The sequence below is a fragment of the Oncorhynchus gorbuscha genome, linkage group LG13 (assembly GCF_021184085.1).
Source record: "Oncorhynchus gorbuscha isolate QuinsamMale2020 ecotype Even-year linkage group LG13, OgorEven_v1.0, whole genome shotgun sequence".
NCBI lineage: Eukaryota > Metazoa > Chordata > Actinopteri > Salmoniformes > Salmonidae > Oncorhynchus > Oncorhynchus gorbuscha.
In genome coordinates, this window is record NC_060185.1 from 102,562,612 (window position 1) to 102,587,180 (window position 24,569).

Sequence of the window (24,569 nt, forward strand, 5' to 3'; positions counted from 1 at the left end):
CGCCGCCGCTGGGCTGTTGTCGTTGCCGCCCGTGCCGCTGCCGCCGCAAATCGCTGGGCTGTTGTCGTTGCTGCCGCCGCTAGGCTGTTGTCGTTGCCGCCCGTGCCGCTGCTACTGCCGCCGCTAGGCTGTTTATCGTTGCCGCCCATGCCACTGCTGCCGCCGCCGCCGTCGCTGGGCTGTTGTCGTTGCCGCCCATGCCGCTGCTGCTGCCGCCGCTAGGCTGTTATCGTTACCACCCATGCCACTGCTGCCGCCGCCGTCGCTGGGCTGTTGTCGTTGCCGCCCATGCCACTGCTGCTGCCGCCGCTGGGCTGTTGTCGTTGCCGCCCGTGCCGCTGCTGCTGCCGCCGCCGTCGCTAGGCTGTTATCGTTGCTGCCGCCGCCGCCGTCGCTGGGCTGTTGTCGTTGCCAGCCCATGCCACTGCTGCCACCGCCGCCGTCGCTGGGCTGTTGTCGTTGCTGCCGCCGCCGTCGCAGGCTGTTGTCGTTGCCACCGCCGCCGCCGCCGTCGCTGGGCTGTTATCGTTGCTGCCGCCGCCGCCGTCGCTGGGCTGTTGTCGTTTGCCGCTGCTGCCGCCGCCGTCGCTAGGCTGTTGTCGTTGCTGCCGCCGCCGTCGTCCGTTAGGCTGTTGTCGTTGCTGCTGCCACCGCCGTCGCTGGGCTGTTGTCGTTGCTGCTGCCGCCGTTAGGCTGTTGTCGTTGCTGCTGCCGCCGTTAGGCTGTTGTCGTTGCTGCTGCCGCCGTTAGGCTGTTATCGTTGCCGCCCGTTGCTGCTGCCGCCGTCGCTAGGCTGTTGTCGTTGCTGCTGCCGCCGTTAGGCTGTCGTCGTCGTTGCTGCTGCCGCCGTCGCTAGGCTGTTGTCGTTGCTGCCGCCGCCGCCGTCGCTAGGCTGTTGTCGTTGCTGCCGCCACCGCCGTCGCTGGGCTGTTGTCGTTGCTGCCGCCGCCGCCGTTAGGCTGTTGTCGTTGCTGCTGCCGCCGTCGCTGGGCTGTTGTCGTTGCCGCCGCCGCCGTCGCTGGGCTGTTGTCGTTGCTGCCGCCGCCGTCGCTGGGCTGTTGTCGTTGCCGCCGCCGCCGTTAGGCTGTTGTCGTTGCTGCCGCCACCGTCGCTGAGGCTGTTGTCGTTGCTGCCGCCGCCGTCGCTGAGGCTGTTGTCGTTGCTGCTGCCGCCGTTAGGCTGTTGTCGTTGCTGCTGCCGCCGTTAGGCTGTTGTCGTTGCCGCCCATGCCGCTGCTGCTGCCGCCGCCGTCGCTAGGCTGTTGTCGTTGCTGCCGCCGCCGCCGTCGCTAAGGCTGTTGTCGTTGCCGCCCGTGCCCTGCTGCTGCCGCCGTCGCTGGGCTGTTGTCGTTTGCCGCCGCCGTCGCTGGGCTGTTCGTCGTTGCCACCGCCGCCATCGCCGTTAGGCTGTTGTCGTTGCTGCTGCCGCCGTCGCTAGGCTGTTGTCGTTGCTGCTGCCGCCGTTAGGCTGTTGTCGTTGCTGCTGCCGCCGTTAGGCTGCCGTCGTTGCTGCTGCCGCCGTTAGGCTGTTGTCGTTGCCCATCGTCGTTGCTGCTGCCGCCGCCGTCGCTGGGCTGTTGTCGTTGCCGCCGCCGCCGTCGCTGGGCTGTCGTCGTTGCTGCTGCCGCCGCCGTCGCTGGGCTGTTAATCGTTGCTGCCGCCGCCGCCGTCGCTGGGCTGTTATCGTTGCCGCCCGTGCCGTTGCTGCTGCCGCCGTCGCTGGGCTGTCGTCGTTGCTGCCGCCGCCGTTAAAGCTGTCGTCGTTGCTGCCGCCGCCGTCCGTCGCTGGGCTGTTGTCGTTGCTGCCGCCGCCGCCGCCGCTGGGCTGTTATCGTTGCCGCCCGTTGCTGCTGCTGCCGCCGCCGTCGTCTGGGCTGTTGTCGTTGCCACCCGTACCACTGCTGCCGCCGCCGTCGCTGGGCTGTTGTCGTTGCTGCCGCGCCGCCGTTAGGCTGTTGTCGTTGCTGCTGCCGCCGCCGTCGCTGGGCTGTTTGTCGTTGCCACCGCCGCCGTCGCTGGGCTGTTATCGTTGCTGCCTGCCGCCGCCGCCGTCGCTGGGCTGTTGTCGTTGCTGCCGCCGCCGCCGTCGCTGGGCTGTTGTCGTTGCTGCCGCCGCCGTCCGCCGCTAGGCTGTTGTCGTTGCTGCCGCCGCCGCCGTCGCTAGGCTGTTGTCGTTGCCGCCCGTGCCGCTGCTGCTGCCGCCGCTAGGCTGTTGTCGTTGCCGCCCATGCCACTGCTGCTGCCGCCGTCGCTAGGCTGTTGTCGTTGCTGCCGCCGCCGCCGTCGCTGGGCTGTTTGTCGTTGCCGCCCGTGCTGCTGCTGCCGCCGCCGTCGCTGGGCTGTTGTCGTTGCCGCCCGTCGTCGCTGCCGCCGCCGCCGTCCTGCCGTCGTTGCTACCACCGCCGTCCTGGGCTGTTATCGTTGCTGCCGCTGCCGCCGTTAGGCTGTTGTCGTTGCTGCCGCCGTCGTTGCCGCCGTCGCTGGGCTGTTGTCGTTGCCGCCCGTGCCACTGCTGCTGCCACCGTCGTCGCTGGGCTGTTGTCGTTGCTGCCGCCGCCGTCGCTAGGCTGTTATCGTTGCCGCCCGTCGCTGCTGCCGCCGCCGCCGTCGCTGGGCTGTCGTCGTTGCTGCCGCCGCCGTCGCTGGGCTGTTGTCGCCGCCGCCGTTAGGCTGTTGTCGTTGCTGCCGCCGCCGTCGCTGGGCTGTTGTCGTTGCGTGCCGCTGCTGCCGCCGTCGCTGGGCTGTTGTCGTTGCCGCCCATGCCGCTGCTGCCGCCGCCGCCGTCGCTGGGCTGCCGTCGTCGTTGCTGCCGCCGTCGTGGCTGTTCGTCGTTGCTGCCTGCCACCGCCGTCGCTAGGCTGTCGTCGTTGCTGCTGCCGCCGCCGTCGCTAGGCTGTTATCGTTGCCGTCCCGTTGCCGCTGCTGCCGCCGCCGTCGCTAGGCTGTTGCCGTCGTTGCTGCCGCCGCCGTCGCTAGGCTGCGTCGCTGCTGCCCATCGCCAGGCTGTTGTCGTTGCTGCTGCCGTTGCCAAATCGCTGCTGTTCATCGTTGCTGCTGCCGCCGCCGTCGCTGGGCTGTCGTTGCCGCCGTCGTTGCTGCTGCCGCCCGCCGCCGCTAGGCTGTTGTCGTTGCCGCCGCCGCCGCCGTCGCTGGGCTGTTGTCGTTGCTGCTGCCGCCGTCGCTGGGCTGTTTGTCGTTGCCGCCCGTCGCCGTTGCTGCCGCCGTCGCTGGGCTGTTGTCGTTGCCGTCGTCGTTGCTGCCGCCGCCGTCGCTAGGCTGCTATCGTTGCCGCCGTCGTCGTTGCTGCCGCCGCCGTCGCTGGGCTGTTTGTCGTTGCCGCCCGTCGTTGCTGCTGCCGCCGCCGTCGCTGGGCTGTTGTCGTTGCTGCCTGCCGCCGCCGTCGCTGGGCTGTTGTCGTTGCTGCCGCCGTCGCCGTTAGGCTGCCGTCGTTGCTGCCGCCGCCGTCGCTAGCCGTCGTCGTTGCTGCTGCCGCCGCCGTCGCTGGGCTGTCGTCGTTGCCGCCCGTCGTTGCTGCCGCCGCCGTTGCCGCCCGTCGTCGCTAGGCTGTCGTCGTTGCTGCCGCCGCCGCCGTTAGGCTGTCGTTGTCGTTGCTGCCGCCGCCGTCGCTGGGCTGTTGTCGTTGCCGCCGCCGTCGCTGGGCTGTTGTCGTTGCTGCGTCGCCGCCGCCGTCGCTGGGCTGTTGTCGTTGCCGCCGCCGCCGCCGTTAGGCTGTTGTCGTTGCTGCCGCCGCCGCCGCCGCTAGGCTGTTGTCGTTGCTGCCGCCGCCGCCGTCGCTGGGCTGTTGTCGTTGCCGCCGTACCGCTGCTGCTGCCGCCGCCGTTCGCTGTTGTCGTTGCTGCCGCCGCCGCCGTCGCTGGGCTGTTGTCGTTGCCGCCCCCGTCCGCTGCTGCTGCCGCCGTCGCTGGGCTGTTCGTCGTTGCTGCCGCCGCCGCCGCTGGGCTGTTGTCGTTGCTGCCGCCGCCGCCGCCGCTGGGCTGTTGTCGTTGCCGCCCCGTCGCCGCTGCTGCTGCCGCCGCCGTCGCTGGGCTGTTGTCGTTGCTGCCGCCGTCGTGGGCTGTTATCGTTGCCGCCGCCGTCGCTGGGCTGTCGTCGTTGCCGCCCGTCGTTGCGCTGCCGCCGCCGTCGCTGGGCTGCCGTTGTCGTTGCCGCCCGTGCCGCTGCTGCCGCCGCCGCCGTCGCTGGGCTGTTGTCGTTGCTGCCGCCGCCGCCGCTGGGCTGTTGTCGTTGCCGCCCGTGCCGCTGTCGCTGCCGCCGTCGCTGGGCGTCGTCGTTGCTGCCGCCGCCGCCGTCGCTGGGCTGTCGTCGTTGCCGCCGCCGCCGTCGCTAGGCTGCCGCCGTCGTTGCTGCTGCCGCCGCCGCTGGGCTGTTGTCGTTGCTGCTGCCGCCGCCGTCGCTGGGCTGTTGTCGTTGCCGCCCGTCCGCTGCTGCCGCCGCCGTCCGTCGCTGCGGCTGTCGTCGTTGCTGCTGCCGCCGCCGCCGTCGTTGGCTGATTTGTCGTTGCCGCCGCCGTCCGCTCGCCGTTGTCGTTGCTGATCTGCCGCCGTCGTGGGCTGTTGTCGTTGCCGCCGCCCATCGTCGTTGCCTGCCGCCGCCGTCACTGCTGTTGCCGTCGTCGTTGCTGCCGCCGTCGCTGGGCTGTTTGTCGTTGCCGCCCGTGCTGCTGCTGCCGCCGTCGCGCTAGGCTGTCGTCGTTGCTGCTGCCGCCGTCGCTGGGCTGTTGTCGTTGCTGCCGCCGTCGCTGGGCTGTCGTTGCTGCTGCCGCCGCCGTCGCTGGGCTGTTGTCGTTGCTGCTGTCGTTGTTGCTGCTGCCGCCGTCGCTGGGCTGCCAAGTTGTCGTTGCCTGCCCGCCGTTGCTGCTGCCGCCGCCGCTGGGCTGTTTGTCGTTGCTGCCGCCGCCGTCGCTTGCTGTCGTTGCCGCCGCCGTCGCTGGGCTGCTGCTGTCGTCGTTGCCGCCGCCGCCGTCGCTGTCAGGCTGTTGTCGTTGCTGCTGCCGCCGCCGTCGCTGGGCTGTCGTCGCTGCCGTCGCCGTGCTGCTGCTGCCGCCGCCGTCGCTGCCGCCGCCGTTGTCGTTGCTGCCGCCGTCGTCGCTGGGCTGTTGCCGTTGCCGCCGTTCGCCGCCTGCTCGCCGTCGCTGGGTCTGCGTCGTTGCTCGCCTGCCGTCGTCGTAGGCTGTTGTCGTTGCCCGCCGCCGCCGTCTAGGCTGTTGCTGCTGCCGCCGTCGTTGTTGCCGCCGCCGTCGCTGGGCTGCCGTCGTTGCCGTCGTCGCCGTCGCTGCCGCCGTCGTCGTTGGGCTGATCGTCGTTGCTGCCGCTGCCGTCGTCGTCGTTGCTGCCACCACCGCCGCCGTCGCTGGGCTGTTGTCGTTGCCGCCCGTGCCGCTGCTGCTGCCGCCGTCGTCGCTGGGCTGTTGTCGTCGCTGCCGCCGCCGCCGTCGCTCGGCTGTTGTCGTTGCTGCCGCCGTCGTCGCTGGGCTGTCGTCGTTGCTGCCGCCCCCGTCGTCGCTGCTGCTGTTGTCGTTGCTGCCGCCGTCGTCGCTGCTGCTGCTGTCGTCGTTGCTGCTGCCGCCGCCGTCGCTGGGCTTATTGTCTGCCGTCGTCCACTGCTGCCGCCACCGTCGTCTGTTGTCGTTGCTGCTGCCGTCCGTCGCTGGGCTGTTGTCGTTGCCGCCGTCGCCGTTCTGCTGCCGCCGCCGTTGCGCCGCTGCTGTCGTCGTTGCTGCTGCCGCCGCCATCGCTAGGCTGTTGTCGTTGCTGCCGCCGTCGTCGCTGGGCTGTTGTCGTTGCTGCTGCCGCCGTCGTCGCTGGGCTGTTGTCAATCGTTGCCGTCGTCGTTGCTGCCGCCGCCGCCGTCGCTGGGCTGTTGTCGTTGCTGCCTGCCGCTGCACCTGCCGCCGCCGTCTCAGGCTGTTGTCGTTGCTGCCGCCGCCGTCGCTCTGTCGTTGCTGCCGCCGCCGTCGCTGGGCTGTCGTCGTTGCTGCCGCCGCCGCCGCTGGCTGCTCGTTGCTGCCTGCCGCCGCCGTCGCTGGGCTGTTATCGTTGCTGCCCGTCGTCTGCCTGCTGCCGCCGTCGCTCGTTGCTGCCGCCGTCGTCGCTGCCGTCGTCGTTGCCGCCGCCGCCGTCGCTGGGCTGCTATCGCTACCATCGTCGTTGCTGCCGCCGCCGCCGTCGCTGGGCTGTTGTCGTTGCCTGCCGTCGTCGTCGCTGCTGCCTGTCGTCGTTGCTGCTGCCGCCGCCGTCGCTGGGCCGTCGTCGTTCGTTGCCGCCCGTTGCTGCTGCCGCCGCCGTCGTCTGGGCTGTCGTCGTTTGCCGCCGTCGTCGCTGCTGCCGTCGTCGTTGCTGCTGCCGCCGCCGCCGCTGGGCTGTCGTCGTTTGCTGCCGCCGCCGTCGCCGCTGCTGCTGCTGCCGTCGTCGTTGCCGCCCGCCGTCGCTGGGCTGTCGTCGTCGCTGCCGCCGCCGTCGCTGGGCGTTGTCGTTGCCGCCGTCGCCGCTGCTGCCGCCGCCGTCGCTGCTGCCGTCGTTGCTGCCGCCGTCGTCGCTGGGCTGCTGTCGCCGCCGTCGTCGTTGCTGCCGCCGCCGCCGTCGCTGGGCTGTTGTCGTTCGCTGCCGCCGCGTCGGCTGTTGTCGTTGCTGCCGCCGCCGTCGCTGGGCTGTTGTCGTTGCTGCTGCCGCCGTCGTTGTGCTGCCGTCGTCGTTGCCGCCTGCCGTCGCTGCTGCCGCCGCCGTCGCCGCTGTCGTCGTTGCTGCCGCCGCCGCCGTCGCTGGGCTGCCGTCGTTGCCGCCGTGCCGCTGCTGCCGCCGCCGTCGCTAGGCTGTTGTCGTTGCTGCCGCCGCCGTCGCTGCTGTTGCTGCTGCTGCCGCCGTCGCTGGGCTGTTGTCGTTGCCGTCCCGTTGCCGCTGCTGCCGCCGCCGTCGTCGCTAGGCTGTCGTCGTTGCTGCTGCCGCCGTCTGGGCTGTTGTCGTTGCCTGCCGCCGCCGTCGTCGTTGCTGCTGCCGTCGTTGTTGCTGCTGCCGTCGCTGGGCTCGTCGTTGCTGCTGCTGCCGTCGTCGTGGGCTGCTCGTGCTGCCGCCCGCCGTCGCTGTTCGTCGTTGCTGCCGCCGCCGTCGCTGGGCTGTTGTCGTTGCCGCCCGTCGCCGCCTGCTGCCTGCCGCCGCCGTCGCTGGGCTGTTGTCTGCCGTCGTCGTTGCTGCTGCCGCCGCCGTCGCTGGGCTGTTATCGTTGCCGCCCGTCGTGCTGCTGCCGCCGCCGCTGGGCTGTTGTCGTTGCTGCCGCCGTCCGCTGGGCTGTCGTCGTTGCTGCCGCCGCCGTCGTTGCTGGCTGTCGTCGTTGCTGCTGCCGCCGCCGCCGTCGCTCGTTGCGTTGCATCGTCGTTGCCGCTGCTGCCGTCGTCGTTGCTGCCGCCGCCGCCGCTGCTGCTGTTGTCGTTGCCGCCCGTCGTCGCTGCTGCTGCCGCCGTCGCTGGGCTGTTGTCGTTGCCGTCGTCGTTGCTGCTGCCTGCCGCCGCCGCTGGGCTGTTGTCGTTGCTGCCGCTGCCGTCGTCGTTGCTGCCTGCCGCCGCCGTCGCTGGGCTGTTGCCGCCGTCGTCGTTGCTGCTGCCGCCGTCGTCGCTGGTCGTTGTCCTGCCGTCGCCGTCGCTGCTGTCGTTGCTGCCGCCGCCGTCGCTGGGCTGTCGTTGCCCATCGTCGTTGCTGCTGCTGCCGCCGCCGTCGCTGGGCTGTTGTCGTTGCTGCTGCCGCCGCCGTCGCTGGGCTGTTGTCGCCGTCGTCGTTGCTGCTGCCGCCGCCGTCGCTGGGCTGTTGCTGCTGCCGCCGCCGTCGTCTGTTGCTCGTTGCCGCCCGTTGCTGCCATCGCCGTTGCCGCCGTCGCTGCTGTCGTCGTTGCTGCCGCCCTGCCGTCGTGTTGCTGCTGTTCGTCGTTGCTGCCGCCGCCGTCGCTGGGCTGTTATCGTTGCCGTCGTCGTTGCTGCTGCCGCCGTCGTCGCTGGGCTGTTGTCGTTGCTGCGTCGTTGCCGTCGCTGCCGTCGTTGTCTGCTGCTGCCGCCGTCGTCGCTGGGCTGCCGTCGTTGCCGCCGTCGCCTGCTGCTGCTGCCGTCGCTGCTGTCGTCGTTGCCGTCGTTGCTGCCTGCCGCCGTCCGGGCTGTTGTCGTTGCCGTCGTCGTTGCTGCTGCCGCCGCCGTCGCTGGCTGCTGCTGCCGTCGTCGTTGCTGCCGCCGCCACCGTCGCTGGGCTGTTGTCGCTGCCGTCGTGCTGCTGCCGCCGCCGTCGCTGGGCTGTTGTCGTTGCCGTCGTCGTTGCTGCTGCCGCCGTCTGGGCTGTTGTCGTTGCCGTCCCGTGCCTGCTGCTGCCGCCGCCGTCGTCTGTTGTCGCTGCCGTCGTCGTTGCTGCCGCCGCTGCCGTCGTCGTCGCTGCTGCCGTCGTGCCCTGCTGCTGCCGTCGTCGCATCGCTGGGCTGTTGTCGTTGCTGCCGCGTCGCTGCCGTCGTCGTTGCTGCCGCCTGCCGTCGTCTGCTGTTGTCGTTGCTGCCGCCGCCGTCGCTGGGCTGTTGTCGTTGCCGTCGCCGCCGTTGCCTGCTGCCGCCGTCGCTGGCTGCTGTCGTTGCCGTCGCCGTGCTGCTGCCGTCGTCGTTGCCGCCAAATCGTCGCTGCTGCTGCCGCCGTCGTTGCTGGGCTGTCGTCGTTGCTGCTGCCGCCGCCGTCGCTGGGCTGTTGTCGTTGCCGTCGTCGTTGCTGCTGCCGCCGCCGTCGCTGGGCTGTTGTCGTTGCCGCCGTCGTCGCTGCTGCCGTCGTCGTTGCCCGCCGTCGTCTGGGCTGTTAATCGTCGTCGTTGCTGCTGCTGCCGCCGTCGTTGCTGCTGCCGCCGTCCGTCGCTGGGCTGTCGTCGTTGCTGCCGCCGTCGTTGCTGCTGCCGCCGTCGTGTTGCTGCCGCCGCCGTCGCTGGGCTGTTGTCGTTGCTGCCGCCGCCGTCGCTAGGCTGCTGCGTTGCTGCCGCCGTCGTCGCTGCTGCCGTTGCCGTCGTTGCTGCTGCCGCCGTCGTTGCTGCTGTCGTCGTTGCCTGCCGTCGCGCTTCGCTGCCGTCGTCGTTGCTGCTGCCTGCCGCCGTCGCTGGGCTGTTCGTTCGCCGCCGTCGTCGTTGCTGCTGCTGCCGCCGTCGTCCTCTGCTGGCTGCCGTCGTCGTTGCTGCCCTGCCCGTGCCGCCGTCGCTAGGCTGTTGTCGCTTCGCCGTTGCTGCTGCCGTCGTTGCTGCTGCCGCCGTCGCTGCTGCCGTCGTCGTTTGCTGCCGCCGCCGTCGCTGGGCTGTTATCACTGCCTCGCCGCCCGCCGTCGCTGGGCTGTTGTCGTTGCTGCCGTCGTCGTTGCTGTCGTTGCTGCCGCCGTCCGCTGCCGCTGCTGCCGTTGTCGTTGCTGCTGCCGCCGCCGTCGCTGGGCTGTTTGTCGTGCCTGCCGCTGCTGCCGCCGTCGCTGCCGTCGCTGGTGCTGCCGTCGTCGTTGCTGCTGCTGCCGTCGTCGCTGGGCTGTTGTCGTTGCCGTCGTCGTTGCTGCTGCTGCCGCCGCCGTCGCTGCCGCCGTCGTTGCTGCTGCTGCCGCCGCCGTCGTGGGCTGTTGCTGCCGTCGTCGTTGCTGCTGCCGCCGCCGTCGCTGGGCTGTTGTCGTTGCTGCCGCCGTCGTTGCTGCCGTCGTCATTTGCTGCCGTCGTCGCTGCTGCCGCCGCCGTCGCTGGGCCGTTGTCGTTGCTGCCGCCGCAATCGCTGCTCGCTGCCGTCGTCGTTGCTGCCGCCGCCGTCGCTGGGCTGGCTGCCGTCGTCGTTGCTGCTGCCGTCGCCGCGCGCGATTCGCCGTCGTTGCTGCTGCCGTGCCGTCGTTCCGCCGCCGTCGTCGTTGCTGCCGCTGCCGTCGTCGTTGCTGCTGCCGTCGTCGTTGCTGCTGCCGCGTCGTCGTTCGCTGCCGCCGCCGTCGCTGGGCTGTTGTCGTTGCTGCTGCCGCCGCCGTCGCTGGGCTGTTGTTGCTGCCGCCGCCGCCCCTGCTGCTGTCGCCGCCGTCGTCTGGGCTGTTTATCGTTGCCGTCGCCGTCGCTGCTGCCGCCGCCGTCGCTGGGCTGCTGTCGTCGTTGCTGCCGCCGTCGTGCGTTGCTGCTGCCGCCGCCGTCGCTTGCTCGCTGCTGTCGTCGTTGCTGCTGCCGTCGTCCTGCTGCCGCCGCCGTCGCTGGGCTGTCGTCGTTGCTGCTGCTGCCGCCGTCGTCGTTGGGCTGCCGTCGTGCCGTCGTCGCTGCTGCCGCCGCCGTCGCTGCCTGTCGTTGTTGCCCGCCGCCGTCGTCGCTAGGCTGTTTCGTCGTTGCTGCTGCCGCCGTCGCTTGCTGCTGTTAAGTCGTCGTTGCTGCCGCCGTCGTCGCTGGGCTGTTATCGTTGCTGCCGTCGTCGTTGCTGCTGCCGTCGCTCGTTGCCGTCGCTGGGCTGTTGTCGTTGCGCCTGCCGCCGCCGCTGGGCTGTGATCGTTGCCGTCGTCGTTGCTGCTGCTGCCGCCGTCGCTGGGCTGTTGTCGTTGCTGCCGCCGTCGTCGTTAGGCTGCGTCGTTGCTGCCGCCGTCGCTGGGCTGTTGTCGTTGCGCTGCCGTCGTCGTTGCTGCTGCTGCCGCTGCCGTCGCGTTGCTGGCTGTTGTCGTTGCTGCTGCCGCCGTTGCTGCTGCAGGCTGCCGTCGTTCTGCCGCCACCGCTGCTGGGCTGTCGTCGTTGCTGCTGCCGCCGCCGTCGTTGCTGCTGCCTGCTGCCGCCGTCGTTGCTGCCGCGTCGCCGTCTCGTTGCTGCCGCCGTCGTCGTTGCTGCTGCGTTCGCCGTCGTCCGCTGCCGCCGCTGCCGTCGCTCGTTGTCGTTGCTGCCGCCGCCGTCGATCGTTGCTGCCGTCATCGTGCTGCTGCCGCCGCCGTCGCTGCTGCCGCCGTCGTTGCTGCTGCCGCCGCCGTCGTCGCTGGGCGTCGTGTCGTTGCCGCTGCCGCCGCCGTCGTTGCTGCTGCCGCCGCCGCCGTCGTTGCTGTTGTCGTTGCCTGCCGCCGCCGTCGCTGCTGCCGTCTGTTCGCTGCCGCCGCCGCCGCCGGGCTGTTGTCGTTGCCGCCCGTCCGCTGCTGCCGCCGTCGCTGGGCTGTTGTCGTTTGCCGCCGCCGCCGTCGCTGCCGTCGCGCTCTGCCTGCCGCCGCCGTCGTCTAGGCTATCGCTGCCGTCGTCGTTGTCTTGCTGCCGCCGTCGTTCGCTGGGCTGTTCGTCGTTGCCGCTGCCGTCGTCGTTGCTGCCGCCGTCGCTGGGCTGCTTGTCGTTGCCGTCGTCGTGTTGCCGCCGCCGTCGCTGGGCTGTTGTCGTTTGCCGCCGTCGTTGCTGCTGGCTGTTCAATCTGCTGCCGCAAATCGTCGCTGGGCTGTCGTCGTTGCCGCCGTCGCTGCCGCCGTCTCGCTGCTGCTGCCGTCGTCGCTGCTGCCGCCGCCGTCGCTGGGCTGTTGTCGTTGCTGCCGTCGCCGTTGCTGCTGCCGCCGCCGTCTGGGCTGTCGTCGTTGCCGCTGCCGCCGTCGTTGCTGCGTTGCCGCCGCCGCCGTCGCTGCTGCTGCTGTCGTTTGCTGCCGCCGCCGTCGTCGTTGCTGCCGCCGTTGTCGTCGTGCTGCTGCTGCCGCCGTCGCCTCTGCTTGTCGTTGCCGCCCGTGCGTCGCTGCTGCCGCCGCCGTCGCTCGGCTGTTGCGTTGCTGCCGCCGCCGTCGCTAGGCTGGGCTGCTGTCCTGCCGTCGTCGTTAGGCTGTTGTCGTTGCCGCCGCCGCTGGTCGCTGCTGCCGCCGTCGTTGCTCGTTGCTGCCGCCCGTCGCTGGGCTGTTTCGTCGTTGCCTGCCCGTCGCCGTTGCTGCTGCCGCCGCCGTCGCTGGGCTGTTGTCGTTGCTGCCGTCGTTACTGCCGCCGCCGTCGCCGAGGCTGTTGTCGTTGCCGCCCGTCGCCTGCTGCCGCCGCCGTCGCTGGCTGTTGTCGATTTGCCGCCGCCGTCGCTGGGCTGCTGTCGTTGCTGCCTGCCGTCATCGCTAGGCTGCCGTCGTTGCTGCCGCCGCCGCCGTCCTGGGCTGTTGTCGTTGCTGCTGCCGCCGCCGTTCGCTGGGCTGTTGTCGTTGCTGCCGCCGCCGCCGTCGCTCGCTGCCGTCGTCGTTGCTGCCGCTGCCGTCGCCTGGGCTGTTGTCGTTGCCGCCGTCGTGCCGTTGCTGCTGCCGCCGCCGTCGCTGGGCTGTTGTCGTTGCCGCCGTCGCCGCTGCTGCCGCCGCCGTCGCTGGGCTGTTGTCGTTGCCTGCCGTCCCGTCGCTGCTGCTGCCGCCGTCGTCGCTGGGCTGTTGTCGTTGCCGCCTGCTGCCGCCGTCGCTGCTGTCGTTGCTGCCGCCGCCGTCGCTAAGGCTGTTGTCGTTGCCGCCCGTGCCGCTGCTGCCGCCGCCGCCGTCGCTGTCGTCGTTGCCGCCCCTGCTGCCGCCGTCGTGCTAGGCTGTTCGTCGTTGCCGTCGTCGTTGCTGCTGCTGCCGCGTCGCTGGGTTGCTGCTGCCGTCGTCGTTGCTGCTGCCGCCGCTGCCGTCGCTGTTCGTCGTTGCTATCCGCCGCCGTCGTCGTTGCTGCTGCCGCCGCCGTCGCTGGGCTGTTGTCGTTGCCGCCGCCACTGCTGCCGCCGCCGTCGCTGGGCTGCCGTCGTTGCTGCCGCCGTCGTCCGCTGCTGCTGCCGCCGCCGTCGCTGGGCTGTTGTCGTTGCCGTCGTCGTTGCTGCTGCCGCCGCCGTCGCTGGGCTGCCGTCGTCGTTTGCTGCTGCTGCCGCCGCCGCTAGGCTGTCGTTGCTGCCGCCGTCGTTGCTGCTGCTGCCGTCGTTGCTGCTGTCGCTGCCGCCGTTGCCGCTGCTGTCGTCGTTGCTGCTGCCGCCGTCGTCGCTGGGCTGCTGCCGTTGCCGTCGTGCCGCTGCTGCCTGCCGCCTCGTCGCTGGCCGCTGCCGTATCGTTGCCGCCCGTGCCGCTGCTGCTGCCGCCGCCGTCGCTGTCTGTCGTTGCTGCACCGCCGCCGTCGTGGGCTGTTGTCGCTGCCGTCGTCGTTGCCGCCTGCCGCTGCCGTCGTCGTTGCTGCTGCCGTCGTCGTTGCCGCCGTCGTCGTTGCTGCTGCCGCCGCCGTCGCTGGGCTGTTATCGTTGCCGCCCGTGCCGCTGCTGCCGCCGCCGTCGCCTGGCTGTACCGCTGCCGTCGTTGTTGCTGCTGCGCCGTCGTCGCTGTCGCTGTTCGTCGTTGCTGCTGCCGTCGCTGCCGCCGTTGCCGCCGTTGTCGTTGCCGCGCTGTTGTCGTTGCTGCCGCCCGCCGTCGCTAGGCTGCCGTTGTCGTTGCCTGCCGCCTGCCGTCGTCGTTGCGTTGCTGCCGCCGCCGTCGCTGGGCTGTTGTCGCTGCCGCCGCCCGTGCTGCTGCTGCCGCCGTCGCTGGGCTGTTGTCGTTGCCGTCGCCGTTGCTGCCGCCGTCGCGCCGTTGTCGTTGCTGCCCGCCGCCGTCGCTGCTGTTGTCGTTGCCGCCGCCGTCGTTTGCTGTTGTCGTTGCTGCCGCCGCCGTCGCTAGGCTGTTGTCGTTGCTGCTGCCGCCGCCGTCGCGCTGTTGTCGTTGCCGCCCCGTCGTCGCTGTTGCTGCTGCCGCCGCCGTCGCTGGGCTGTGCCGTCGTCGTTGCTGCTGCCGCCGCCGTCGCTAGGCTGTTGTCGTTGCCGCCCTGGGCGTTGTCGTTGCTGCCGCCGCCGTCGCTGGGCTGTTGTCGTTGCCTGCCGCCGTCGCTAGGCTGTTGTCGTTGCTGCTGCCGCCCGTCGCTGGGCTGTTGTCGTTGCCGTCGTCGTTGCTGCTGCCGCCGCCGTCGCTGGGCTGTTGCCGTCGTTCGTTGCCGCTGCCGTCGTCTGTTGCCGCTGCTGCCGCCGCCGTCGCTGGCTGTTGTCGTTGCCGTTGCCGCCGCCGCCGCCGCTGCTGCTGCCGTCGTTGCTGCCGCCGCCGCCGTAATCGTCGTTGCTGCTGCCGCCGCCCGTCGCAGGCTGTGCCGTCGTTTGCTGCCGCCGCCGTCGCTGGCTGCTGTCGTTTGCGCCGCCGTCGCTGCTGCGTTGTCGTTGCTGCCGCCGCCGTCGCTGGGCTGTTGTCGTTGCTGCCGCCGCCGTCGCTGGGCTGTTGTCGTTGCCGCCGCCGTCGCTGGGCTGCGTCGCTGCCGCCGTCGTCGCTAGGCTGTTATCGTTGCCGCCGTCGTCGCTGCCGCCGCCGTCGCTGGGCTGTTGCGTTGCTGCCGCCGCCGTCGCTGGGCTGTTGTCGTTGCCGCCGTCGTTGCTGCCGCCGTGCCGCTGTTGTCGTTGCTGCTGCAATCGTTGCCGTCGCTCTGTTGCGTTGCTGCTGCCGCCGTCGCTGGGCTGTTGTCGTTGCTGCCATCGTCGCTGCTGCCTGCCGCCGCCGTCGCTGGGCTGCCGTCGTCGTTGCTGCGTTGCCGCCCACGCGTGCTGCTGCCGTGCTGCCGCCGCCGTCGCTGGGCTGTTGTCGTCGCTGCCTGCCGCCGCCGTCGCTGGCTGTCGTCGTTGCCGCCGCCGTCGCTGGGCTGTTGTCGTTGCTGCCGCCGCCGTCGCTGGGCTGTTGTCGTTGCCGCCGCCGTCGCTGGGCTGTTGTCGTTGCCGCCCGTCGCTGCTGCTGCCGCCGCCGTCGCTGCTGCTGTTGTCGTTGCTGTGCTGCCGCCGTCGCCGCCGCTGCTGCCGTCGTCTGCTGGCTGCTGCCGCCGCTGCTGCTGTTTCGTCGTTGCTGCCGCCGCCGTCGCACTGGGCTGTTGTCGCTGCCGCCGTCGTGGGCTGTTCGTCTGCGTCGCCTGCTGCCGCCGTCGTCTGGGCTGTTGCGTTGCTGCCGTCGTCGCCTGCTGCCGCCGCCGTCGCTGGGCTGTTGTCGTTGCTGCCGCCGTCGTTGCGCTGCTGCCGCCGTCGCTGGGTTGTTATCGTTGCACCCATGCCGTGCGTTGCTGCTGCCGCCGCCGCTAGGCTGTTGTCGTTTGCCGCCGCCCCGTCGCTGGGCTGCCGTCGTTGCTGCTGCCGCCGTCGCTGCTGCCGCCTGTCGTTGCGTCGCCGCTGCCGTCGCTGCCGTTCGTCCGCTGCTGCCGCCGCCGCCGTCGCTGGGCTGCGTCGTTGCTGTTGCCGTCGCTGCTGCTGTTGTCGTTGCTGCTGCTGCCGCCGTCGCTGGGCTGTTGTCGTTGCCGTCCCGTGCCGCTGCTGCTGCCGCCGTCGCTGGGCTGCCCGTCATCGTTGCGTTGCCTGCCGCCGCCGTCGCTGGGCTGTTGTCGTTGCCGCCCATGCCGCTGCTGCTGCCGCCGCCGCTGCTGGGCTGTTGTCGTTGCCGCCCTGCTGCTGCCGCCGCCGTCGCTGGGCTGTTGTCGTTGCCGTCGCCGTTGCTGCCACCGCCGCCGTCGCTGGGCTGATTTGTCGTTGCGCCGCCGTCGCTGGGCTGTTGCGTTGCGCCGCCGCCGTCGTTCGCTGCTGCTGTCGTTGTCGTTGCTGCTGCCGCTCGCTGCCGTCGTAGGCTGTTGTCGTTGCTGCCGCCGCCGCCGTCGCTGCTGCCGTCGTCGTTGCTGCTGCCGCCGCCGTCGCTGCTGCTGTCGTCGTTGCCGTTGCCCATGCCGTCTGCTGCCGCCGTCGCTGCTGCCGTCGTTGCCGCCCTGCCGCCGCCGCCGCTGCCGCTGCCGTCGCTGCTGTTCGTCGTTGCTGCCCGTGCTGCTGCTGCGCCGCCGTCGCTGGGCTGCTGTCGTTTCGTTGCCGCCGCCGTACTGCTGCCGCGCCGTCGTTGCTGCTGCCGCCGCCGTCGCTGGGCTGTTGTCGTTGCCCCGCCGTGCTGCTGCTGCCGCCGTCGCTGGGCTGTTGTCGTTGCCGCCCGCCGCCGCCGCTGCTGCTGCTGCCGCCGTCGCTGGGCTGTTGTCGTTGCCGCCCGTGCCGTTGCTGCGCCGCCGCCTGGGCTGCTGTCGTTGCCGCCCGTCGCCTGCTGCTGCTGCCGCCGCTCGGCTATCGTTGTCGTTGCCGCCGTTGTTGCTGCTGCTGCCGCCGCTGCTGCGTCGTTGCCGCCGCCCATGCCGTTGCTGCTGCCGCCGTCGCCGGCTGCTGTTGTCGTTGCCGCCCGTGCCGCTGCTGCTGCTGCCGTCGCTTGCTGCTGCTCTGCCGCCGTCGCTGCTGTTGTCGTTGCCGCCCGTGCCGCTGCTGCTGCCGCCGTCGCTGGGCGTTGTCGTTGCTGCCTGCCGCCGCCGTCGCTGGGCTGGGCTTGTCGTTGCCGCCCGTGCCGCTGCTGCTGCCGCCGCCGTCTGCTGGGCTGTTGTCGTTGCCGCGTCTGCCTGCCGCCGCCCGTCGCTGGGCTGTGTCGTTCGTTGCCGCCCGTTGCCACTGCTGCCGCCGCCGTCGCTGGGCTGTTGTCGTTGCCGTTGCCCGCTGCCCGTGCCTGCTGCTGCTGCCGCCGTCGCTGGGCTGTTGATCGTTGCCGCCGTCGCTGCCTGCTGCTGCCGCCGTCGCTGGCTGTTGTCGTTGCCGTCGTTGCCGCCTGCTGCCGCCGTCCGGGCTGCTGCCGTCGTTGCCGCCCGTGCCGCTGCTGCTGCCGCCGTCGCTGGGCTGTTGTCGTTGCCGCCCGCCACTGCTGCTGCCGCCGCCGCCGCTGGGCTGCGTCGTTGCCGTGCCCCGTGCTGCTGCTGCTGCCGCCGCCGTCTGGCGCATCGCTGTCGTTCGCCCGTTGCTGCTGCCGCCGCCGTCGCTGGGCTGTTTGTCGCTGCCGCCCGTTGCTGCTGCCGCCTGCCGTCGCTGGGCTGTTGTCTGCCGCGTCGCTGCTGCTGCCGCCGTCGCCGTTGTCTGTTCGTTGCCGCCCGTGCTGCTGCCTGCCGCCGTCGCTGGGCTGCTGTCGTTGCCGTCCCGTGCTGCTGCTGCTGCCGCCGCCGTCGCTAGGCTGTTGTCGCTGCCGCCGTTGCCACTGCTGCTGCCGCCGCCGTCGCTGCGGCTGCCGTCGTCGTTGCCGCCTGCCGCCGCCGTCGCTAGGCTGTTGTCGTTGCTGCCCCGTGCCGCTGCTGCTGCCTGCCGCCGCTGCCGTCGCTAGGCTGTTGTTTGCCGTTGCCGCCCGTCGTTGCTGCTGCTGCCGCCGTCGCTGGGCTGTTGTCGTTGCCGTCGTCGTTGCTGCTGCCGCCGCCGTCGCTGGGCTGCAATCGTTGCTGTCCGCTGCTGCTGCCGCCTCGCTGGGCTGCCGTTGCTCGTTGCCGCCCGTTGCTGCGCTGCCGCCGCCGTCGCTGGGCTGTTGTCGTTGCCGCCCGTTGCCGCCGCCTGCTGCCGTCGCTGGGCTGTTGTCGTTGCCGTCTGCTGCTGCCGCCGTCGTCTGGGCTGTTGTCGTTGCTGCCGCTGCCGTCGCTGCTGCTGTCGTTGCTGCTGCCGTCGCCGTCGCGCTGCCGCCGTCGTTGCGCTGCCGCCGCCGTCGCTGCCGTCTGCCGCCTGCCTGCCGTCGCTGGGCTGTTGTCGTTGCTGCCGCCGCCGCCGTCGCTGGGCTGTTGTCGTTGCCGTTGCCTGCTGCCGCCGCCGTCGCTGGGCTGTTGTCGTTGCTGCCGCCGCCGTCGCTTGCTGCTGTCGTTGCCGCCGCCGTCGCTAGGCTGTTGTCGTTGTCTGCCGCCGCCGTCGCTGGGCTGTTGTCGTCGCCGCTGCGCCGCCGTCGCTCGCTGTTGTCGTTGTCGTCGTGCTGCTGCCGCCGCCGTCGCTGGGCTGTTGTCGTTGCCGCCCGTTGCCGCTGCTGCTGCCGCCGTCGCGCCGTCGTTGCTGCTGCCGCCGCCGTCGTGGGCTGTGCCAAAATCGTTGTTGCCGTCGCTGGGCTGTTGTCGTCGCCTGCTGTCGTCGTTTGCTGCTGCCGCCGCCGTCGCTGGGCTGTTGTCGTTTGCCGTCCCGTGCCGCTGCTGCTGCCGCCGCCGTCGCTTGCTGTTGTCGTTGCTGCTGCCGTCGCTAGGCTGTTGTCGTCGTTGCTGCCGCCGCCGTCGCTGGGCTGTTATCGTTGCCGCCCCGTCGTTGCGTTGCTGCTGCCGCCGCCGTCGCTGGGCTGTTGCGTCGCTGCCGTCGCCGCTGCCGCCGCTGTCGTTGTCGTTGCTGCTGTCGCCGCCGTCGCTGGGCTGTTCGTCGTTGCTGCTGCCGCGCCGCCGTCGCTAGGCTGTTGTCGTTGCCGCGTCGTCGTTGCTGCTGCCGCCGCCGTCGCTGGGCTGTTGCCTGCCGTCGCTGCTGCCACTGCCGCCGCCGCTAGGCTGTTGTCGTTGTTTGCCGTCGTCGTTGCTGCTGCTGCCGCCGCCGTCGCTGGGCTGTTGTCGTTGCCTCCCGTTGCTGCTGCCTGCCGCGTCGTCGCTGGCTGCCGTCGTCGTTGCCGCCCTGCCATCGTGCTGCCGCTGCCGTCGCTGCCTGTTGTCGCTGCTGCCGCCGCCGTCGCTGCTGCCGCTGAACATTCGTCGTTGCTGCCGCCGCCGCCGTCGCTTGGCTGTTCGTCGTTCGTTGCCGCCGTCGCCGTTGCTCTGCCGCTGCCGCTCGTTGTCGTTGCTGCCCCGCCGTCGCAGGCTGTTGTTGCGTTGCCGCCGCCGCCTGCTGCTGCCGCCGCCGCTCGCTGCTGTCGTCGTTGCTGCCGCCGCCGTCGCTCGCTGTTGTCGTTGCTGCTGCCGCCGCCGCCGTCGCTGGGCTGCTGTCGTTGCCGCCGCCGTTGCTGCCGCCGCCGTCGCTGGGCTGTTGTCGTTGCTGCCTGCTGCCGCCGTCGCTGCCTGTTGTCTGCTGCTGCCGCCGCCGTCGCTGCTGCTGTCGCTGTTCGTCGTTGCTGTTGCCGCCGTCGCTGGGCTGCTGTCTGCTGCTGCCGCCGTCGTCGCTGGGCTGTTGTCGTTGCGTTGCCGCCGCCGTCGCTGGGCTGTTGTCTGCTGCCGCCGCCGCCGCTGGGCTGTTGTCGTTGCTGCCGCCCGTCGCTTGCCTGCTGCCGCACCGTCGCTGCTGTTGTCCTGCCGTCGTCGCTGGGCTGTCGTCGTTGCCGCCGCCGCTGCCGCTGCCGCGTCGTCGTTGCTGCTGCCGCTGCCGTCGCTGCCGCCGTCGTCGTTGCTGCCGCCGCCGTCGCGCTGTCGCTCGTCGTGTCGTTGCTGCCTGCCGCCGTCGCTGGGCTGTTGCTCGTTGCCGTCGTGCCGTTGCTGCCGCCGCCGTCGCTGCTGCTCGTTGTCGTTGCTGCTGCCGCCGTCGCTGGGCTGTTCATCGTTGCTGCCGTCGCCGTTGCTGCTGCCGCCCTGCCGCTCGCGTCGTTGCCGTCGTTGCCGCCGTCGTCGTTGCTGCTGCCGCCGCCGTCGCTGGGCTGTTTAATCGCTGCCGCCCCGCCGTTGCTGCTGCCGCCGCCGTCGCTGGGCTGTCGTCGTGCTGCTGCCGTCGCGCTGTTGTCGTTGCTGCTGCCGCCGCCGTCGCTGGGCTGTTGTCGTTGCCGCCGCCGTGCCGCCGTTGTCGTTGCTGCCGCCGCCGTCGCTGCTGCTGTCGTCGTTCTGCGTGCCGCCGCCGTCGCTGGGCTGTTGTCGTTGCTGCTGCCGCCGCTGCTGCTGCCGCCGCCGCCGTCGCTGGGCTGTTGTCGTTGCTTGTCCGTTGCCGTCCTGCCGCTGTCGTTGCCTGCTGCCGCTGCCGTCGCTGGGCGTTGTCGTTGCTGCCCGCCGCCGTCGCTGGGCTGTTGCTGTCGCTGCCGCCGTCGCTGGGCTGTTGTTATCGTTGCTGCTGCCGCCGTCGCTGGGCTGTTGTCGTTGCCGTTCGTCGTTGCCTGCCGCCGCCGCCGCTAGGCTGTTGTCGTTTGCCGCCGCCGTCGCTGGGCTGTTGTCTGTTGCTGCCGCCGCCGTCGCTGGGCTGTTGTCGTTGCTGCCGCCGTCGTGCCTAGGCTGTTCGTCGTTGCTGCCGCTGTCGCTAGGCTGTTGTCGTTGCTGCCACCGTAAATCGTCGCTGGGCTGCTGCCGTTGCCGTTTGCTGCTGCGCCGTCGCTGGGCTGCCGTTCGTTGCCGTTGCCTGCCGCCGCCGTCGCTGCCGCCTGCTGTCGTCGTTGCTGCGTGCCGCCGTCGCTGGCTGTTGTCGTTGCTGCCGCCGCCATCGCTGGGCTGTTGTCGTTGCTGCCGCCGCCGTCGCTGCTGCTGTTGTCGTTGCCGCCGCCGTCGCTGGGCTGTCGTCGTTGCTGCCGCCGCCGCCGTCGCTAGGCTGTTGTCGTGCCTGTTGCCGCCGTCGCTGGGCTGCTGTCGTTGCTGCTGCCGCCGCCGTCGCTAGGCTGTTGTCGTTGCCGCCATCGCTGCCTGCCGCCGTCGCTGGGCGTGTCGTTCGTTGCTGCCGCTGCCGCCGTCGCTAGGCTGTATCGTTGCCGCCCGTGCGTCGCTGCTGCGTTGCCGCCACCGTCGCTGGGCTGTTCGTCGTTGCTGCCGCCGCCGTTGCCTGCATCGTCTGCTGCCGCCGCCGCTGCTGGGCTGTTCGTCGTTGCCGCCCGTCGCTGGCTGTTGTCGCTGCCGCCGCCGTCGCTGCTGGCTGTCGTCGTTGCTGCCGTTGCCGTCGCTGGGCTGCTGCGTCGTTGCCGCCGCCGTCGCTGGGCTGTTGTCGTGCCGCGCTGCCGCCGCCGCGCCTGCCACCGTCGTTGTCGCTGCTGCTGCCGCCGTCGCTGGGCTGTTGTCGTTGCTGCCGCCGCCGTCGCTAGGCCGCCCGTCGTGCTGCTGCTGCTGCCGCCGTCGCTGGGCTGTTGTCGTTGCCGCCCCTGCCACTGCTGCTGCCGCCGTCGCTGGGCCGTCGTCGTTGCCTGCTGCCGCCGCCGTCGCTGCTGCTGCTGTCTGCTGCCGCCCCGTCTGTTGCTGCTGCCCGCCGCCGTCGCTGGGCTGTTGTCGTTGCCGCCCACCTGCTGCCGCCGCCGTCGCTAGGCTGTTGTCGTTGCCGCCCGTGCTGCTGCTGCCGCCGCCGTCGCTGGGCTGTTGTCGTTGCCCGTCGCCGCTGCTGCTGCCGCCGTCGCTAGGCTGTTTCGTCGTTGCCGCCCCGTTGCCGCTGCTGCTGCCGCCGCCGTCGCTGGGCTGTTGTCGTTGCCGCCGTCGTTGCTGCTGCCGCCGTCGCTGGGCTGTTGTCGTTGCTGCCCGCCTGCTGCTGCCGCCGCCGTCGCTGGGCTGTTGTCGTTGCCCGTCGTCGCTGCTGCTGCCGCCGCCGTCGCTGGGCTGTTGTCGTTGCCGCCACCGTCGCCGCTGCTGCTGCCGCCGCCGTCGCTGCTGTTATCGTTGCGCCCGTCGCTGCCGCCGCCGTCGCTGCTGTTGTCGTTCGTTGCTGCTGCCGTCGCTGCTGTTGCGTTGCCGCCGCCGTCGTCTGCTGCTGTTGTCGTTCGCCGTGCCGCTGCCGCCGCCGTCGCTGGGCTGTTGTCGTTGCTGCCGCCGCCGTCGCTGGGCGTTGTTGCTGCTGCCGCCGCCGTCGCTGGGCTGTTGTCGTTGCCGCCCGTGCCACTGCTGCGCCGTCGCTGGGCTGTTGCCGCTGCCGCCGCCGTCGCTAGGCTGGTTGTCGTTCTGCCGCCGCCGCCCGTCGCTGCTGCTGTCTGCTGCTGCCGCCGCCGCCGTCGCTGGGCTGTTGTCGTTGCCGCCGCCGCCGCCGTTGCTGCTGCTGTTGCGTTGCTGCTGCCGCCGCCGTCGCTGGGCTCGTTGTCGTTGCCGCCCGTCGCCGCTGCCGCCTGCCGCCGTCGCTAGGCTGTTGTCGTTGCTGTTGCGCCGCCGCCGTCGCTGGGCTGCCGTCGTTGCCGCCCATGCCCTGCTGCTGCGCCGCCGTCGCTGGGCTGCCGTCGTTGCTGCCTGCCGCCGTCGCTGGGCTGTTGTCGTTGCCGTTGCCGTCGTCGTTGTTGCCGCTGCCGTCGCGTCGTTGCTGCCGCCGCCGTCGCTGGGCGTTGTCGCCGCTCGTTGCTGCCGCCGCCGTCGCTGGGCTGTTGTCGTTGCCGCCTGCCGTCGCTGTTGTCGTTGCTGCTGCCGCCGTCGCTGGGCTGTTGTCGTTGCCGCCCGCCGCCGTCGCTGGGCTGTTGTCGTTGCCTGCCGCCTGCGTCGCTGCTGCGTTGTCGTGCTGCCGCCGCCGTCGCTGGGCTGTTGTCGTTGCCGCCCCGTGCCGTCGCTAGGCTGTTGCGCTGCCGCCGTCGCTGCTGTTGTCGTTGTTGCCCCGTGCTGCCGCTGCTGCTGCCGCCGCCGTCGCTGGGCTGTTGTCGTTGCTTGCTGCCTGCCGCCGCCGTCGCTGGGCTGTTGTCGTTGCCGCCGTGCTGCTGCCGTGCCGTCGCTGGGCTGTTATCCGCCGCCGTCGCCGCTGTCGCTGCGCCGCCGTCGCTAGGCTGTTATCGCTGCCCGTCGCCGTTGTTGCCGTCCACCTCGCTGCCACCCCGTTAGGCTGCTGTCCGCTGCCGTCGCCTGCCGCCGCCGTCGCTAGGCTGTTGTGCCGTTTCGTCGTTGCTGCTGCCGCCGCCGTCGTTGGCTGTTGCCACTGCCTGCCGCCCGTTGCTGCTGCTGCGTTGCCGCCGTCGCCGTCTGTTGTCGTTGCTGTTGCCGTTGCTGCTGCCGCCGTCGCTGGGCTGTTGTCGTTGCGTTGCGTTGCCGCCGCCGCCGTCGCTGGGCTGTTGTACTGCCGTCGCCGCCTGCCGCTGCTGCCGCCGTCGCTGGGCTGTTGTCGTTGCCGCCCGTGCCGTTGCTGCTGCCGCCGCCGTCGCTAGGCTGTTGTCGTTGCTGCCGTCGTACCGCTGCTGCTGCTGCCGTCGCTGCCGTCTGTTTACTGCTGCCGCCGCCGTCGCCGCTAGGCTGTTCGTAATTGCTGCTGCCACCCGTCGCCGCTGTTGTCGCTGCCGCTGCCGCCGTCGCTGCTGTCGTCGTTGCTGCCGCCGCCGTCGCTGGGCTGTTATCGTTGCCACTGCCGTCGCGCCGCCGCCATAATCGCCTGTTGCTGCTGCCGCCGCCGTCGCTAGGCTGTTGTCGTGCCGTCGTTGCTGCCGCCCGTCGCTAGGCTGTTGTCGTTGCTGCCGCCGCCGTCGCTAGGTGTTGTCGTTGCCGCGCCCGCTGCTGTTGCGCTGCCGTCGCCGCTGCCGCCGCTGCTGTAATCGTTGTCGTTGCTGCCGCCGCCGCCGTTGTCGTTGCTGCCGCCGTCGCCGCCGCCAGTCGCTGATCGCTGCCTGCCGCCTGCCGCCGCTAGGCTGTTGTCGTTGCCGCCCATGCCGTCTGCTGCTGCCGCCGCCGTCGCTAGGCTGTTGTCGTTGCCGCCCCGTGCCTGCTGCTGCCGCCGCCGTCGCTGGGCTGTTGTCGTTGCCGTTGCCACCGCCGTCGCTGCTGCTGCTCGTTGCTGCTGCCGCCGTCGCTGGGCTGTTGTCGTCGTTGCTGCCCCGTGCCGCTGCTGTCTGCTGCCGCCTGGGCTGTTGTCGTTGCCGCGTTGCTGCTGCTGCCGCCGCCGTCGCTGGCTGTTGTCGTTGCCGCCCCGTGCCGTCGTTGCTGCGCCGCCGCCGCTAGGCTGCTGTCGTTGCCGCCCGTTGCCGCCTGCTGCTGCCGTCGCTAGGCTGTTGTCGTTGCCGCCCGCCGCTGCTGCGCCGCTGCCGCTGGGCTGCTGTCGTTGCCGCCCGTCGCTGCTGCCGCCGTCGCTGGGCTGTTGTCGTTGCCGCCGTGCCGCTGCTGCTGCTGCCGCCGTCGCTAGGCTGTTGTCGTTGCCGCCGTCGCTGCGGCTGTTGTCGTTGCCGCCATGCCACTGCTGCTGCCGCCGCCGTCGCTGGGCTGTTGTCGTTGCCTGCCGCCGCCGCCGTCGCTGGGCCGTCGTTGCCGTTGCCGCTGCTGCTGCCGCCGCCGTCGCTGGGCTGTTGCCGTTTGCCACCCGCCACTGCTGCCACCGTCGTTAGGCTGTTGTCGTTGCCGCCCGTGCCGCTGCTGCTGCCGCCGCTGGGCTGTTCGTCGTTGCCGCCCGTCGCCGCTGCTGCCGCCGTCGTCTAGGCTGTTGTCGTTGCCGCCCGCTGCTGCTGCTGCCGCCGTTCGCCGCTGGGCTGTTGTCGTTGCCGCCCCGTGCCGCCTGCCGCCGTCGCTAGGCTGTTGTCGTTGCCGCCCGTGCCGTCTGCTGCTGCTGCCGCCGTCGCTAGGCTGTTGTCGTTGCCGCCCATGCTGCTGCTGCCACCGCCGTCGCTGGGCTGTTGTCGTTGCTCGCCCGTGCCGCTGCGCTGCCGCCGCCGCGCTGGCTGTTGTCGTTATCGCCGTTTGCCGCCCCGCCGCTGCTGCTGCCGCCGCCGCTGGGCTGCTGTCGTTGTCGTTGCCGCCCGCCGCTGCTGCTGCTGCCGCCGTCGCCGCTGTTGTCGTTGCCGCCCATGCCGCTGCTGCTGCCGCCGTCGCTGGGCTGTTATCGTTGCCGCCCGTCTGCCACTCTGCTGCCGCCGCCGTCGCTGGGCTGTTGTCGTTGCCGCCCATGCCGCTGCTGCTGCCGCCGTCGCTGGGCTGTTGTCGTTGTCGCCATGCCGTGCCGTTGCTGCTGCCGCCGCCGCTAGGCTGTTGTCGTTATCGTTGCCGCCGTACCGCTGCTGCTGCCGTCGCAGGC

At 71.8% G+C, this 24,569-nt stretch overlaps 1 pseudogene; it reads left to right on the forward strand.

Annotated features, from left to right (window-relative positions):
- Nucleotides 1-24,569, forward strand: part of LOC123994235 — a 50,028-nt pseudogene that overhangs the window by 18,522 nt on the left and 6,937 nt on the right.